The sequence below is a fragment of the Chelonia mydas genome, chromosome 2 (genome assembly GCF_015237465.2).
Source record: "Chelonia mydas isolate rCheMyd1 chromosome 2, rCheMyd1.pri.v2, whole genome shotgun sequence".
Classification (NCBI taxonomy): Eukaryota; Metazoa; Chordata; order Testudines; family Cheloniidae; genus Chelonia; species Chelonia mydas.
In genome coordinates, this window is record NC_057850.1 from 84,340,086 (window position 1) to 84,355,138 (window position 15,053).

Genomic DNA, 15,053 nt, shown 5'->3' on the forward strand with positions numbered 1-15,053 from the left:
ATAGTTTAGAAATTATTTTCATGTCAACAATTATGTAAGAGTGATAAATACTAAAGCTCATAAAATTATCATTTAGAATTAATCCTCTTAATGTTATCTTCCACATTTCTGCCAGTATCAAAACTGAGCTTATGGGGGAAAAATAGACCCCAGCAACATTAGCATCAGATTTAATAACAATTTCATTTTGCTTCTACACTCATGCAGTTCTTTCTGGCACACAAAATAGATCTTTCATTAAATCCAATCCTAGTTTACTAATGCTCTTTTCCTTCCACTGGGGGGGGGGGACAACACCCCCACTAATGACTTTAAGAGGATTCCAAGACTCACCCCAAAGTTATCCACATTCCGTGTGCCAGAGTTTCATCCAGTATATCAGGTTCATGTTGCAGTCAGCCATAACCATTGGTAAAAACACAAAAGAAAAAGAAAAGCAATTTAGTAATTTGATAATAGCGTCATTGGTTTATGTAAAAACAAACATTAATTTACATTACAGAATCGTTTCTATCAATTGACTAACTGGATTGAACACAGAAAAATTATCTTCATAAAATAATCCAGTACCAAAGAAACATGATAGCATATTTTAGCATTGAAAAAAAATTAAGGTTTAGTAGTGGTCTGTCAAAGATGACATAACAAGGCTTTAGAAGAAGTGTGTCTTTTATTTGTATTTTTTTCATTTGACAATTCTAGGCAGCAAAGACTGCATCTACACAGTGCATAGAAAAGGAATGCCATTTTCACAGATAATACACACACCTAACCCCTTAAATACTGAGATATACTATTTATTAGGACAGAATTAAAAAAAAAAAAAAAAAAAAAAAAAGACTTAGGACCACACCGAATGATAATTTTCAGGATCCTGTCTCATGTGAATTGATTTACTGGGGGCTAGCAATATATGCAAAAGCTTTGTGCAACTGAAAGCTGCTGGATTTCACCCACTCCTTATCTATAAGAAGTTATCACATCCATCCCGAATTCTCGTAATTTCAACAGATATGTGGTAACCAAAGTCAAAATAATGCAGGTTTTCCATTGACTGGAGCTGTCAAGAAGTGCTTGTATGGTCAAAAAAAATCATCCAGAAAAGTCTTTCCCATTAAAGCTTACCCCACCCCACCAATGATTTTGTAGGTCATTGATAGAGCTCTTGTATTCAGGGAAGTTTAATTTCACTCTTAACTCCAGCTAGCAAGTTGCCTAATAGAATGCACTTGCAGAATTTAAGAAAAAGAAATTTAAAATATATCCTGAAATAGTTAACTAGCATGCTTTTTTTAATTTGGGGGATGGAATTATTTTGAGACACTGTACAAATTTCTAGATGCATCTCTGACTAACCAGAATATTTTGTGTGTATATAATAGCAGAGCAAAATCTATATTCCTAGATGGATAATCTGATTGTTTCTGGAATTCAAGGGAGAATTAGAGGTACTAAGTGCAGAGTTACTATGTCAGATAAAGACAACATGGACTCTAATGGAAAGAAAGGACAAGAAAGAAACAGTAGCTTTATTATACTAATGATTTGATCACCACAGTTTGCCTGTACCATAAGAAACTGCCAATACTGAAAATGTGCCAAGAAGATAAAGTTTGTTTAATCTGCTGTCAAAGATTTATAATAATCTTCCCATCAGATATTTTTGGCCTGCCCAGATTCTTCAAACCAAGGGCTAGTCTACACTGACAATGTTAAAGTGCTGCCGCAGTAGTGCTTTAATATGGCTTGTGTGGTTGCAGTGCAGTGCTGGGAGAGAGCTCTCCCAGCACTAAAAAAAAACAAAACAAAAAAACCCCACACCTCCACAAGGGGCATAGCTCCCACTGCTGGTACACTGTCTACACTGGCACTTTACAGCGCTGAAACTAGCTGTGCTCAGGGGGGTGTTTTTTCACAACCCTGGGAGGGAGAAAGTTGCAGCGCTGTAAATTGCCAGTGTAGACAAGCCCTCAGTGTCTTCGGAAAATATAAAGCACTATAATAGGCTGCACTGTGTCTATATTGAGCTGAGATCTGATCAGATCACAAGGTAAGCAGAATCTAGCATGATCAGTGTTTAGATGTCCAGAAGACTCAAAGCACTGCAAAAAAGCAGAACTGGCAATGCAGAAGGTGGTACTTTTTCCTTCTGACTTGGTGCTGAAATAAATGTCCTTAATGGGCCATCAGGGGAAAAATAATCTACTGGCTCTAAGGAGACTGCAACCAGCAATCACTAATATTCAACACTCCTATGGATGGCAGTTGCTGAGTCACTTGTCATTCCCCCCGCCCTCCCCAACAGTACTTCCAATGTCTACTACTATGGAAGTAAAGAATGTTGGTGTATACAATGGTGAGAGAAAAGAGACAGGTTACAAGAAGCAAAAAGATATATTGATAAATTGTTTTGACCACTTTATGCAAATATTTTATCGCAACTCCCTTTGTACTGCCTATGTCACTTGCATCCATCCACCACTTTAGCCTTGCCCATGACATTTTGAAAAAAAAAATGTCAGTTTAGTGTCTCAGCTGTATGCCAATTTGACTAAATTACAGATTAGTCTATTTTAACCTACCTGGATTCCCTATGCATTTTTAACTTGAAGCTGTGTTTGTCATTTCTATTCCTAAAGTGCTGTTATAAAACTGCCACATTTCATCCCAGAAGTAAATATATTTAGCTGGTGGCTGAAATGAAGTAAAGCACTTTGAAGTGACATGATATATAAATTGTAATAGATTAGTAGTAATCTGCCACAGTAAATCTGATTCTTGATGTCACAAATCCTACCAGATTCTTGAACCCTAGATTATATTATAAAGTGAGGTCATTATATTTGTATTCAATACACAATGGTCAGTCAGTCACACACACGTATGTTTCACACTGTTCATCAGTTATTCCTTTCACAATAACTATGTTATGATCAGACACTACCCATTTTACCAGAGCCAGAAGAATCCCGGGTTTGTTGCAGCAACAAGATCCTCTCTAACATCAGGCATTATGAACAAAGTCATTCGGTCTACATTTGACCACAACCTTAACTATATCTTCATAACCAGCTTTAGCATCAATAGGCATAGTAAGTAAAAGCTCTTTACATCTACATTCTAGTTTGTATGCGACCATGAGCTAAAGTTAAATGTTTTACTTTCCAATCCAATAAGTATTAAAGAGGAATGTGTAGACAACACTGCTTAATCCACGTTTTAAGGACAGAATTACAATCTATCACCCAAAATTGTAATGTTCCTGTGTCATGAACAGTGGTGCAGGAACAATTTTTATACTAAGTATGCTGCAAGTAGAAACCATGTATTTGGTTATTACTACTTTAAGCCAGCGGATGCTGCCATACACACCCCAGCACACCAGTCATGAACCCAGAGCAAGTGACCCAAATGAAATGAGTTCAACCTGTTCATAGGCTACTAGATGTTTCACATCAGGCTTACATTTTTTCAGGTGCAATTTTGAACTGAATTTGGACCCACAAGTGAATGACTAGGAAAAGTAAGAATGAACTGTACATACAAAACTGTGGCCACAGTTTGCGGCAGGTACAAAACTGAATTCCCATTCATGTCTATAATGAAAAGGCTGCAAGTGTCAGAACATACTACTGAACTGGAAATAGAACTAAGAGGTAGCCAACTGGCAAGAATTACCATTTGTCTGAAGAATCCTACTCACTCACCAAGCAGTATGTCCTTCAGTGCCACTGGCTGCACCGCAACAGACTAAAAATGAAAGACCCTGATTGCTCACACCTCATTTTCTTAAAAATAACCCTAGTAAAATTTCTATTTTAGGTCTGTTCCTGTAGTTTATGCTCCCAGAAGTGACAGACAAGTAGTTCACTATTTTCCCCCAAAGCAATCAGTGGGAGAATTCTCCCACACTTACCTTCCTTGCTTTCCACCCATAAAAATAAAATTAGCAAATATGTTCTCAACTGTGTTCCCCCCGACCCCCCCCAAGCTCTTAATTGAGGATATATTTGCCAGCTTGCTAGCTGTCAAATATAAAGGGAAGGGTAACCACCTTTCTGTATACAGGATTGCTACAAAATCCCTCCTGGCCAGAGGCAAAATCCTTTCACCTGTAAAGGGTTAAGAAGCTAAGGTAACCTCGCTGGCACCTGACCCAAAATGACCAATGAGGGGACAAGATACTTTCAAATCTGGAGCGGAGGAAAAAGGCTTTTGTCCGTCTGTGTGATATACCTTTGCCAGGAACAGATCAAGGATGCAAGCCCTCCAACTCCTGTAAAGTTTTTTGTTTTGGCTTGTAAATTCGCTGTGCTGGAGGGAACGTGTATTCCTGTTTGTGTCTTTTTGTAACGTAGGCCTTTTTGCCTAGAGGGATTCTCTATTTTGAATCTGATTACCCTGTAAAGTATTTACCATCCTGATTTTACAGAGGTGATTCTTTTACCTTTTCTTTAAATAGGTTCTTAAAAGAAGAATTTTGATTGACTTTTCATTGTTCTTAAGATCCAAGTGTTTGGGTCTGTGTTCACCTGTACCAATTGGTGAGGATAGCATCATCAAGCCTTCCCCAGGAAATGGGGTGTAGGGCTTGGGGGATAGGACTCCAAGTGGTCCTTTCCCTGTTTTGTCTAAATCACTTGGTGGTGGCAGCATACTGTTCAAGGACAAGGCAAAATCCGTGCCTTGGGGAAGTTTTAACCTAAGCTGGTAAGAATAAGCTTAGAGGGTCTTTCATGTGAGTCCCCACATCTGTACCCTAGAGTTCAGAGTGGGGGAGGAACCCTGACACTAGCCAACAAATTTTCTTGGAGAATGCGGCAGGGTGAAGGAGGAAGCAGCATTGCCAACTCTCAGGATTTTACTGATGGTCTTGTGAACATTTTTATGAAAGATTTCTCATTAACTTCTGATTTCTGCCTTCAATCTTGTGACATTCTACCCCTATTCAGAATGGCTACTGTCTACCATTACTATCCATAGGACTGAAGCAACAGGCTGTGCTCAGCAAGAATTGTTACCATATCCTCTCAGTCTTCACAAGTGAAAGCGAGACTACCCCCAGCAAAAAATGGTGGGCATTTAATCACTCTGGGAAGGCAGACAGGTGACAGAAGAATGCAGAGATGCAGAAAAGTGGATGTGTTAGTAAAATGTTCAGGAAATTGAGGAGTCAAGAAAACATGGGAAAGCAGCAGCTGACAGAGTGGTGCAGGGAAAGCACATGGGTGGTGGTGGGGGGACAGACTGGGAGGGATGCAGGGAAATGTGGTAGGGCAGAGAAGGAGAATGTGAGGAGAAAGGGAAGGGGCAAGTGACTACAGGGAAGCATGGAGGGAGAATATCAGAGGGGTAGTTGCCTATCTTGTTTAGGTTTCAGAGTAACAGCTGTGTTAGTCTGTATTCGCAAAAAGAAAAGGAGTACTTGTGGCACCTTAGAGACTAACAAATTTATTTGAGCATAAGCTACAGCTGTAGCTCACGAAAGCTTATGCTCAAATAAATTGGTTAGTCTCTAAGGTGCCACAAGTACTCCTTTTCTTTTTATCTTGTTTAGGTAGAGATGGAGAGGGGTAGAATGTCAACTTCCCAACCTTAGGGGATAGGAGCGGCTACATGGAGTCCCCACATAGTGAGCAGAGAAGTCTGAATTTCTGAGTATGTACCTACGGTTCAGTTTTGAACCCGAGATGATCACACAGATTTTGAGTTGGCAGCTTCCCACTAAAATTAAAATATATATATATCAGAAGGCATGTGAAAAAAGAGATATAGTTTTTAAATCTCAAATTTGAGCCATCTCATGATTTTTGGTGCTGGTGTTGTAAATATTGCAGAAGCAATAGGTGATGGCCCATGTTTTCATTCCCACTTTCTAGGTCGCTACTAGATTTTCTGCTGTACATACCACATGCTAGCTGCTTGATTTAGGGTAAGAAGGAGATACATTAGACTATGTCTACAGAGCAATTAAGACTTTTTTTTTAAATTCTCACTGCTCTCCTTATGTACTCTCTCTCCACCCTTCCCCTCTCCATTTGTGCACGACAACGGTTATGAAGCTGAAAGTGTTGGTTCAGCTCCAGGCAGCAATTTTAGGGTCAATTACTTCTTCACCAGACGCTGAAATCAGTTTTTCAGGCATCATATTAGCTGTAAATGTTTCAGAGGACAGTGGATTTTTATTTCCTATTTTCAGTGTGGATCCTCTACTCACAACCCACATAAGAATCTTTTGTTGTTAAAAATATCTATTTAGTTTCTATTGCTGGGGTCTGATTCCAATTTGCAGTCTTCATGATATGTGCAAGTGTACTACTTGTTGCATTGCCACTGAGCCTATTTGGTGGTAAGAACTGCAACTCATACATCATGCCACAAATCCTAAATAAAGGAGTAAGTGTTCAAAGTGTTGTGCAAAATTTCAGCCATTTATTTCACACTTACATGCATATAAGCCTTGCAGCTAAAAACATTTATGATTCATCTTGGATCCATCCTAACGCATGGGTAGGAGTAAGAAAGATTTGAAACGAATCATATACCACTGAAATGCAAGAATGTCAGTCTAGCACAGAGTTAATACAGTACACAGACACAGTATTAACTATCAGACTCAATTTGGTCAGCTGTCCAATGAAGAAAACAATCAAACTGCACTGCACATCTTTCAGTAATATTATATTGAAATACACAAAGTACTACAAGGCCCTGATCCTGAAACTTGTTTCACATGGGGACTAGGGTCCAGTTGCAGGATCTGGCCATTACATATTCCTATATTTTGAGAGAAAGGGAAGATAATAGAAGTCTTCATTATCGTTGATGATTTTAGATTTTTATTGTCTGAGGTGCCAAAGAAAGGAAAGTTTCACTATAGAAGATGTTTATATTTTACTGTCATAGCTAAATTGGTAAAGACAACTTCAGAATATTAAAATAAATGGAAAAGCTTTATGCAAACAAGCTTTCCTTGCCAAATATTAACCTTTTCTGTATGTTGTGAATCTTTAGCAAATGTAAATTTTAAATAAAGTGCTAAGCAATGTCAGAATAGGATGCTAATGCCTTGAAAAGAAATGAAACCAGGAACATAAGAACAGCCATACTGGGTCAGACCAAAGGTCCATCTAGCCCAGTACACTGTCTTACAACAGTGGCCAATGCTAGGTGCCCCAGAGGGAATGCACAGAACAATTAATCATCAAGTGATCCATCCCGTCACCCATTTCCAGCTTCTGGCAAACATAGGCTAGGGACACCATCCCTGCCCATCCTGGCTAATACCCATTCATGGACCAATCCTCCATGAACTTATCTAGTTCTTTTTTGAACCCTGTTATAGTCTTGGCCTTCACTACATCTTCTGGCAAGGAGTTCCACAAGTTAACTGTGCATCATGTGCAAAAATTCTTCCTTTTGTTTATTTAAAGCCTGCTGCCTATTAATTTCATTTGGTGACCCCTAGTTCTCATATTATGAGAAGGAGTAAATAACACTTCCTTATTTACTTTCTCCACACCAGTCATGATTTTATAGACCTCAATCATATTCCCCCTTAGTTGTCTTTTCCAAGCTGAAAAGTCCCAGTCTTATTAATCTTTCCTCATATGGAAGCCGTTCCATACCCCTAATCATTTTTGTTGCCCTTTTCTGTACCTTTTCCAATATATCTTTTTTGAGATGGGTGTCCACATCTGCACACAGTATTCAAGATGAGGGCGTACCATGGATTTATAGAGGGGCAATATATTTTCTGTCTTATTATCTATGCCTTTCTTATAGGAATGTAAATAGCTATTTAAAAAAAGTAACTAATCGATTAAAATGTTATCGGTTACATGGTTAAATGTTTATCTGGGGAACTAGGGGTGTGGGAGGTGTGTTTTGGCACCCCACCTTTCATGGGGCTGCTGGCTGCCACCCCTGGAGGCCCCTCTTGGCTGCTGCTCTGGCTGGCAGCGGAGTTTAATCATTAACTGAAACCAATAAGACTGATGCTTATCAGCTAACCTTTTACATCCGTACTCTCTTAATGATTCCCAACATTCTGTTCACTTTTTTGACTGCTGCTGCACATTGAGTGGATGTTTACATAGAATGATCCACAATGACTCCAAGATCTCTTTCTTGAGTGGTAACAGCTAATTTAGACACCTTCATTGTATATGTATAGTTGGGATTATGTTTTCCAATGTGCATTACTTTGAATTTCATCTGCCATTTTGTTGCCTAGTCACCCAGTTTTGAGAGATCCTTTTGTAGCTCTTTGCAGTCTGCCTGGGACTTAACTATCTTGAGCAATTTTCTATCATCTGCAAATTTTGCCACCTTACTGTTTACCCCTTTTTCCAGATCATTTATGAATATGTTGAACAGGACTGGTTCCAGTACAGACCCCTGGGGGACACCACTATTTAGCTCTCTCCATTCTGAGAGCAGACCATTTATTCCTACCCTTTGTTTCCTAGCTTTTAACCAGTTACCAATTCATGAGAGAACCTACCCTCTTATCCCATGACAGCTTACTTTGCTTAAGAACCTTTGGTGAGGCTTGTCAAAAGCTTTCCAAAAAATCTAAGTACACTATATCCACTGGATCCTCCTTGTCCACGTGCTTGATGACCCCCCTTGAAGAATTCTAGTAGACTGGTGAGGCATGATTTCCCTTTACAGAAACCATGTTGATTCTTCCCCAAATTATGTTAATTTATGTGTCTGAGAATTTTGTTCTTTACTATAGTTTCAACCAGTTTGCCCAGTACTGAAGTCAGGATTACCAGCCTGTAATTGCTGAGATCATCTCTGGAGCCCTTTTTAAAAATTGGTATCCCATTAGCTATCCTCCAGTCATTTGGTAATGAAGCTGATTTAAAATGATAGGTTACAGACTAGTTAGTAGTTCTACAATTTCACATTTGAGTTCCTTCAGAACTCTTGGGTGAATACCCTCTGGTCCTGGTGACTTATTACTGCTTAAGTTATCAGTTTGTTCCAAAACCTCCTCTAATGACACCTCAATCTGGGACGGTTCCTCAGATCTGTCACCTAAAAAGAATGGCTCAGGTTTGGGAATTTCCCTCACATCCTCAGCCATGAAGATCAATGCAACAAATTCATTCAGTTTCTCCGCAATGGCCATGAGTGCTCCTTTGGCACCTCAATTGTCCAGCGGCCCCACTGGTTGCTTAGCAGGCTTCCTGCTTCTGATGTACTTTAAAAAAATTTGCTATTACTTTCTGAGTCTTTAGCTAGCTGTTCTTCACATTCTTTTTTGGATGTCCTAATTATATTTTTTACGCTTCATTTGCCAGAGTTTGTGCTCCTTTCTATTTTCTTCACTAGGATTTAACTTCCACTTTTTAAAGGATGCCCTTTTGCCTCTGGTTTTTACTTTGTTGGTTCTCTTACTAAGTTTTTTAATTTGTTATGGAGTGTTCTGGATATTCAAAATGTGACACAGCAGACTTTACATAGTGTAATGCCTAGTTTACCTTTCTCAAATTATACCTCAGTGCTCCAAGAGAGGTCTTCACAGCTTGATTCACACATTATATAGCATAAGTGGAGGTACTCACCCAATTACATTGTCCTTCAATAAAACAAATGCAAATCCCAAAATTTCCTCTATCTGCAGCTAAAAATTTCAAACCCAAATGTACTGTTTTAGTCTACAGCCACACTATCTCAGCCTGAAGGTCATCAGATCTCACAAGCTAAGCAGGATTGCTTCTGGATGATATCTGTCAGACCCTCCCAAAAATACCCCAGGTGGTAGTGTGTTTAAGATCCAGTAGGACCTTACCACTGAGTCAGCACTCAAACAATACTCCAGCATGATGTTTGGGGGCACTGTGCAAACAAAGGGCTCATCTTTCTGACAAAATGTAAACCAATGCTCCAGTTGTCATTAAACTCTGCAAGAGCAGAGTTATTAGACTCAGTGCCCAGGCCAAATGTCATCTTAGGTCATTATATTCTGCCTGCATAAATTTCCCCTACAGTTTCAATATTTTTCCTCCGTTCTTGTCTTAAGCTGCTGCATAGTGTTCCAGTGCATTCTGAAACTACTGCTGCATTCCTTTCCAGAGATGGCAGCATTTCAGTAGATGAAGTGATTCCTGCGTACAATTTATAAAGTACTCTGAAGTATTTTTTTTAATGGAAGAAATATACTGTATAAAATGTAAGATAATAAAAAGTTTAAAAACAGAGCTGCCGTCAGGCTTTAGCACACCAAACTAGCTTTTAGTCTTAATAACCTGGGGCTTCTGAAGGTGTGCATAAATGGTCAGAAGCAAACTCTTCCTAGACTATTAGTAAGATAAAGGCTGTCGCAAATGACAGAGGTAGTGTTGATTTTCCTTAGATTTAAAATGCAATCTGTTTTCTTCTCTAATATATATGTCATGATAATTTGCAAATTCTCAATATACCCATTCTTCAAATAGGTACTGCCACAAGTAAACAAAACAAAACAAAAAATCCCCCCTCCACTTAATGCACCACCCATTTCTATACTCTCTTTAGAGAATCAGTTTAGAAGCATCAATCTAAAAATGTCAGTTCTATGTGCAGCATTTCCATTCCAAGTAGAAGAACGCCGCATGTCATATTGAAAGATTCCTTTCTAAGGTCATTCCATGTTCCAGTAAGTTTGTTATGAAGCTCTGGAATGGCAGATAAGGTTATGTTAGATAACAAAGTGCCTTCATAAGCTTGTTCTAGGCAGCAGTGTGCAGCCAATGTTTGAACAAGGGACTCCTACAAAATTTTCCCTCTTAAGAGTCTGCAATAAATCGCACGCTGGAGGATATGTTGTAGCAGCAAGGATGGGGGAGGATTGGGGGGAAAAAAAATCAATTAATCCGTTTTCCTATGTTCCTCTTATAATTACAACCAAGGAAAAATAAGGCCATTTGGCAAACAACCTCATATTAAGTGCACTTGCTGGAAGTGGTCATACTTCGTTCCTGAAAAAAAAATGGAATGCACAGTATTTATAGAATAGTGCAGTGTTCAGCTTGTGTGATCTGACATAGGAATGCCAGGTGGGAAGTCCTAGAGGAAAAAGGAGAATAGTCCATAGAAAAATGTTCTTAAAACATGTGATATTTGCATTCTGATGAAATCCAAAAGGAAAAAAAGATTGTTCTACAGAAGTACTTTTGAAAAAAATGTTATTGCAAAAGTTTTGGTTTTGTATCTTAAAAAAATCTCAGTGCTGGAGTGGGCATCATTTTCCGATCAAAAGCAGCAATGCCTGAGCTAAAGTATCCATACAATAGTAGAGAGGGACTATACATGAAGAGGTGCGAATCACACATTGGAAGTATATGGTATTTGTATTACTATGAAAGACCCATGTATCTGGTCAGAAGGATGAGCAAGTGTTAGATTTTTCATGTAACAGAAATGGAAGCTGACCCACAATCAACTTAAAACAAAAAAAGGCTAGGGCTTTCCTTTTAAAAAAAAAAAAAAAAAAAAAAAAAGCCAGACTATTAACACTTCCATTAGGAGAGTAGCCCCAACTCTACAGAGATACATAGTGGCACTAGGGATTCTTCTTTTCCCATTATGCTGCCAGAGGCAAAAGCCTGCAGCCAGACAAAAATGCCAATGTCAGGTGTTAAAATAGGCCTTACAAATCAAATAACTGCGGAAAACCATTTTAAACCACACCTGAAGTCCCAAAATAATCATTTTGGGTTCTATAATTGTCAGGAAAAGTTAGAAAAATGGCTTCCCAATGCTGAACTGTTGACAAAATGCCAAGTTCTAAGTGCTCAAGTTATTGTATTGAGTCCTACAATATCTTTCACAACCCACATGCATTTCAAAATGCTTCTAAAAGTCATAAATTGCCCCTAAGAACTCATTCCTGAGGCAGTGGAAGTTAAGATTTTTAGAATCATGTTGTTCATTCTATTTATCCATTCATATTCCTATTATATATCTTATTTTCATGCTAGGACATATCCAATATTTATAATTAGAATTTAATATTGAGTATAAACATTATATTTTGTAAGAAAAAAGGATAAATGGACAATTTTTAGACCATTTAAAATGGTGTTCTTATAGCGCGTTGTAGTCCTGGGTCCGAGTCACGTGTACAACGCAGGCTCTTTTTATAGCAGTCAAAAAGAATGCATGTAGTAACATCAGCATCATGCACCCAGGCAATGAGTTGTTTGTATAATGCTGCTAAAACCTCCAGCAAGCTCCCGTCACTGATAAAACCCACCTTGAATCTGCTGATTCAGTGTTTAACTTTGTACTCTGAGGATCTCTGCTTGTCATCAGTGCGCTACAACCCTGCGCCTGTGGCTATTTAAGGCTCCCCGTGTGTCTGGAAACAACTTTCAGCAGATTCCCAGCCCTCCCCTTTAGACGCATCTGAACGACCCGCGCCTCCTTTTAACCACAATGAAATGAAACCACCGAGCTATTAGTGGCTGGGCAAGTCTCATCTCAGCAACACGCTCGGACAATCAGCGAGTCCATTAGCTTAGGCAACGTGCCCAGTAATGCCCGTAGGACACTCACAGGAACCCTACAAGATCGCACACCCTCTCCTCCAGCCACCCTATGATATCAATAGCTGGAGATGTAAACAGCCACCTACAATCCCCTACGTTATATCCATTAAAGCCTTTCATGTTTCTTTCAGTTAGGGTACCTTATATAAACGGGGGAGCGGCATTCCCCAGCGCCGAGGGATTTCAAAGACGACTCTTACATTACAGCAGTAGACAGTTGTACATGACTGGCAGCATACAGAACGCTACAGCCTAATCTGCAAAGAGTCAGAGCCTTCAAAATAATAGATCACAAGCTTCCAGAGCAGGATCTTGGGAGCAGTGAAGTCAATGACCAACCAAACTACCATTGGCTTTTACTGGAGCAAACTTGCGCTTGGAACCCGCTCCAGCGGAAGCCTCTGGGAGCTTCCCCATCTGGTGGGCTTGAGTGGGAGCAGGATCGGGCCCCTCTCACCTTTCCGCTTCGGAAGCGGAGAAGGGAGTCAAAGAGGAGAGGGAGGATCGCGCTCCGCGCCCGTCGCTGGCCGCAGCAGCTGATAACATTGGAGAGAAGCAGAAAGCAAGCGCGCTTGCAGCTCAACTCCTACTGACAGTGAAGAGACAAGCCCCACAGCAACTCGAAACTACCTATTAGCGGGGGAGCGAGAGAAAAGCCTGGGTTTGCACAGAAGGAAGAAAATCAAAGCAATGAAATCAGCCGGCTGCTGAAAGCTGCAGGTTACCCGCTTCGAGCCCAGCTTAGAGGATCGCCCAGCTCCTGCAGCCCCGTGCCCGACGGAAGACGCACTTCACAGAGCTTGGGAGACCCGCGCTGCTGCACGTGAGCCCGCTGCCACCGCAGTCTAGTGTGAGATTTTATACCCGCTCCGAGCAGCTGTTTTAACCTATAGCTCCGCAGACACAGGGCAAGGCACGGGCAGATATGTCCATGGGCAGGGACGAAGTCCGCGCCTGGCATCCCCCCGGCTGAACAGACTGGGGAAGGCAGGCAGGGAAGCAGGAGCAGCCGATGCCCACCAGCCTTTCCCACTGACCTCAAGCCAAGGACAGCACAGCGGTTCCTTCTGCGCATCGTTATCCGGCGCTGGCCGGGGCGTGCAAATACAACCGGGGCTCAGCAGGGCAAGGAGCAGGGGAGGGGAGAGGGGGGAGAAACTGAGGCACCTCACCTGAGCCCTCCAAGGGAACAGGTCCTCCTGCCGCTCCGGAGGATGCTCCCCTTCGCCCCTTTCTCCGGGACAAGGGGCACAGGGCAGGGAAGTCCCAGCTGCGGCTCGGCACCCGGGAAGAGGCGCGCGCGCTCTCTCGCCGTCCCCGGCTGCTTTGACGCGCTCTGCACCCAAGGCGGCGGGAGCGGGAGAGAGCCGAGCGGCGGCGGCACCAACTTCCCACCTGCAGCGCTCGCCGGGCTGGGAGTCAGCCCCGCCCGAGCCCGTCACGCCGGTCCCGCCCCGCGCGCCCACCGCGCCTCCCGATTGGTGCGCCCTGCGCTCCCCGCCCTCCCTGCCTGCTGGGCGCAGCCCGGGCTGCCGCCGCGCTCTGCAGCAGAGGTGGTGGGATGTGGGCGAGCGCGGGCTTCGGGGAATTGCTGCTTGCATGACTCACGGCTCTTCCCAGGCAGAGAGAGAGGGATGAATTTGCAAACATGGCTGGGACGGGATGGGGAGAGGGTTTGGACAGAGGGTGTGATCTCATTTACACTGGTGTAACCCTGAAGCGCTATTCTGCATTTACACCCAGCCCATGCTAGCCCATTGGGGACCCTAAGCAGGAATATTTTGGAGAACGCTCGCTTGCACACAACACATCCTAATAATGAGAAGGGGGGTCCTCTGGAGCTGCTTGGGGCCCTAAGCAATTGCACACAGCCTGCTTAAGAAGCCCAATGCCAGCTCTCCCCCTGCGAAATCAGAATCTAGTTCCAGGCACAGGCTGCTCAGAACTTTACAGCTCTGAGGATACTTGGACTAATTGTATCATGTCAGGAGAATGAAGGGGACACTTCCTTTCACCTCTCTCATTTCTTGGTGACAATGTTCTGAAGTACAGAGTGGCCAGGTCTGTTTTTATTTGATGGGCTAGACAGGCCCTTCTAGAAAAATCATATTAGAGGACTGGCAGCTGTATAAACTTCCCCTCCCACACCTTTCCAGAAATTATAAGAGGTATGCATGGAAATCCAGTGACAGATTTCCAGGCATCATACTTCCTCTCTACAAGGAGTAGAGAACAGAAAGGGAAAACAATACAGGAGCTATCTTCCTCAGCTAAGCATGTTAGGGACCAGTCTCAGCAGTAATGGTTTCAGAGTAACAGCTGTGTTAGTCTGTATTCGCAAAAAGAAAAGGAGGACTTGTGGCACCTTAGAGACTAACCAATTTATTTGAGCATGAGCTTTCGTGAGCTACAGCTCACTTCATCGGATGCATACTGTGGAAATCGCAGAAGACATTATTATATACACAGACACCATGAAACAATACCTCCTCCCACCCCACTCTCCTG

The 15,053-nt window shown here is 41.8% G+C and overlaps 1 protein-coding gene across 7 annotated transcripts in view; it reads right to left on the minus strand.

The window, feature by feature from the left end:
- Window positions 1–13,961, minus strand: part of EPB41L3 (erythrocyte membrane protein band 4.1 like 3) — a 198,643-nt gene extending 184,682 nt beyond the window's left edge. For 3 of the 7 annotated variants that reach the window (XM_043539824.1, XM_043539822.1, XM_043539820.1), the window contains exon 1: window positions 13,718–13,956. The gene's annotated coding sequence lies outside the window, so the exon portion shown is untranslated. Of the gene's footprint in view, window positions 1–13,717 lie in introns of all 7 variants that reach the window. The other 4 variants (XM_043539799.1, XM_043539798.1, XM_043539819.1 and 1 more) reach the window with 4 other exon arrangements.
- Window positions 13,962–15,053: the final 1,092 nt, after the last annotated feature.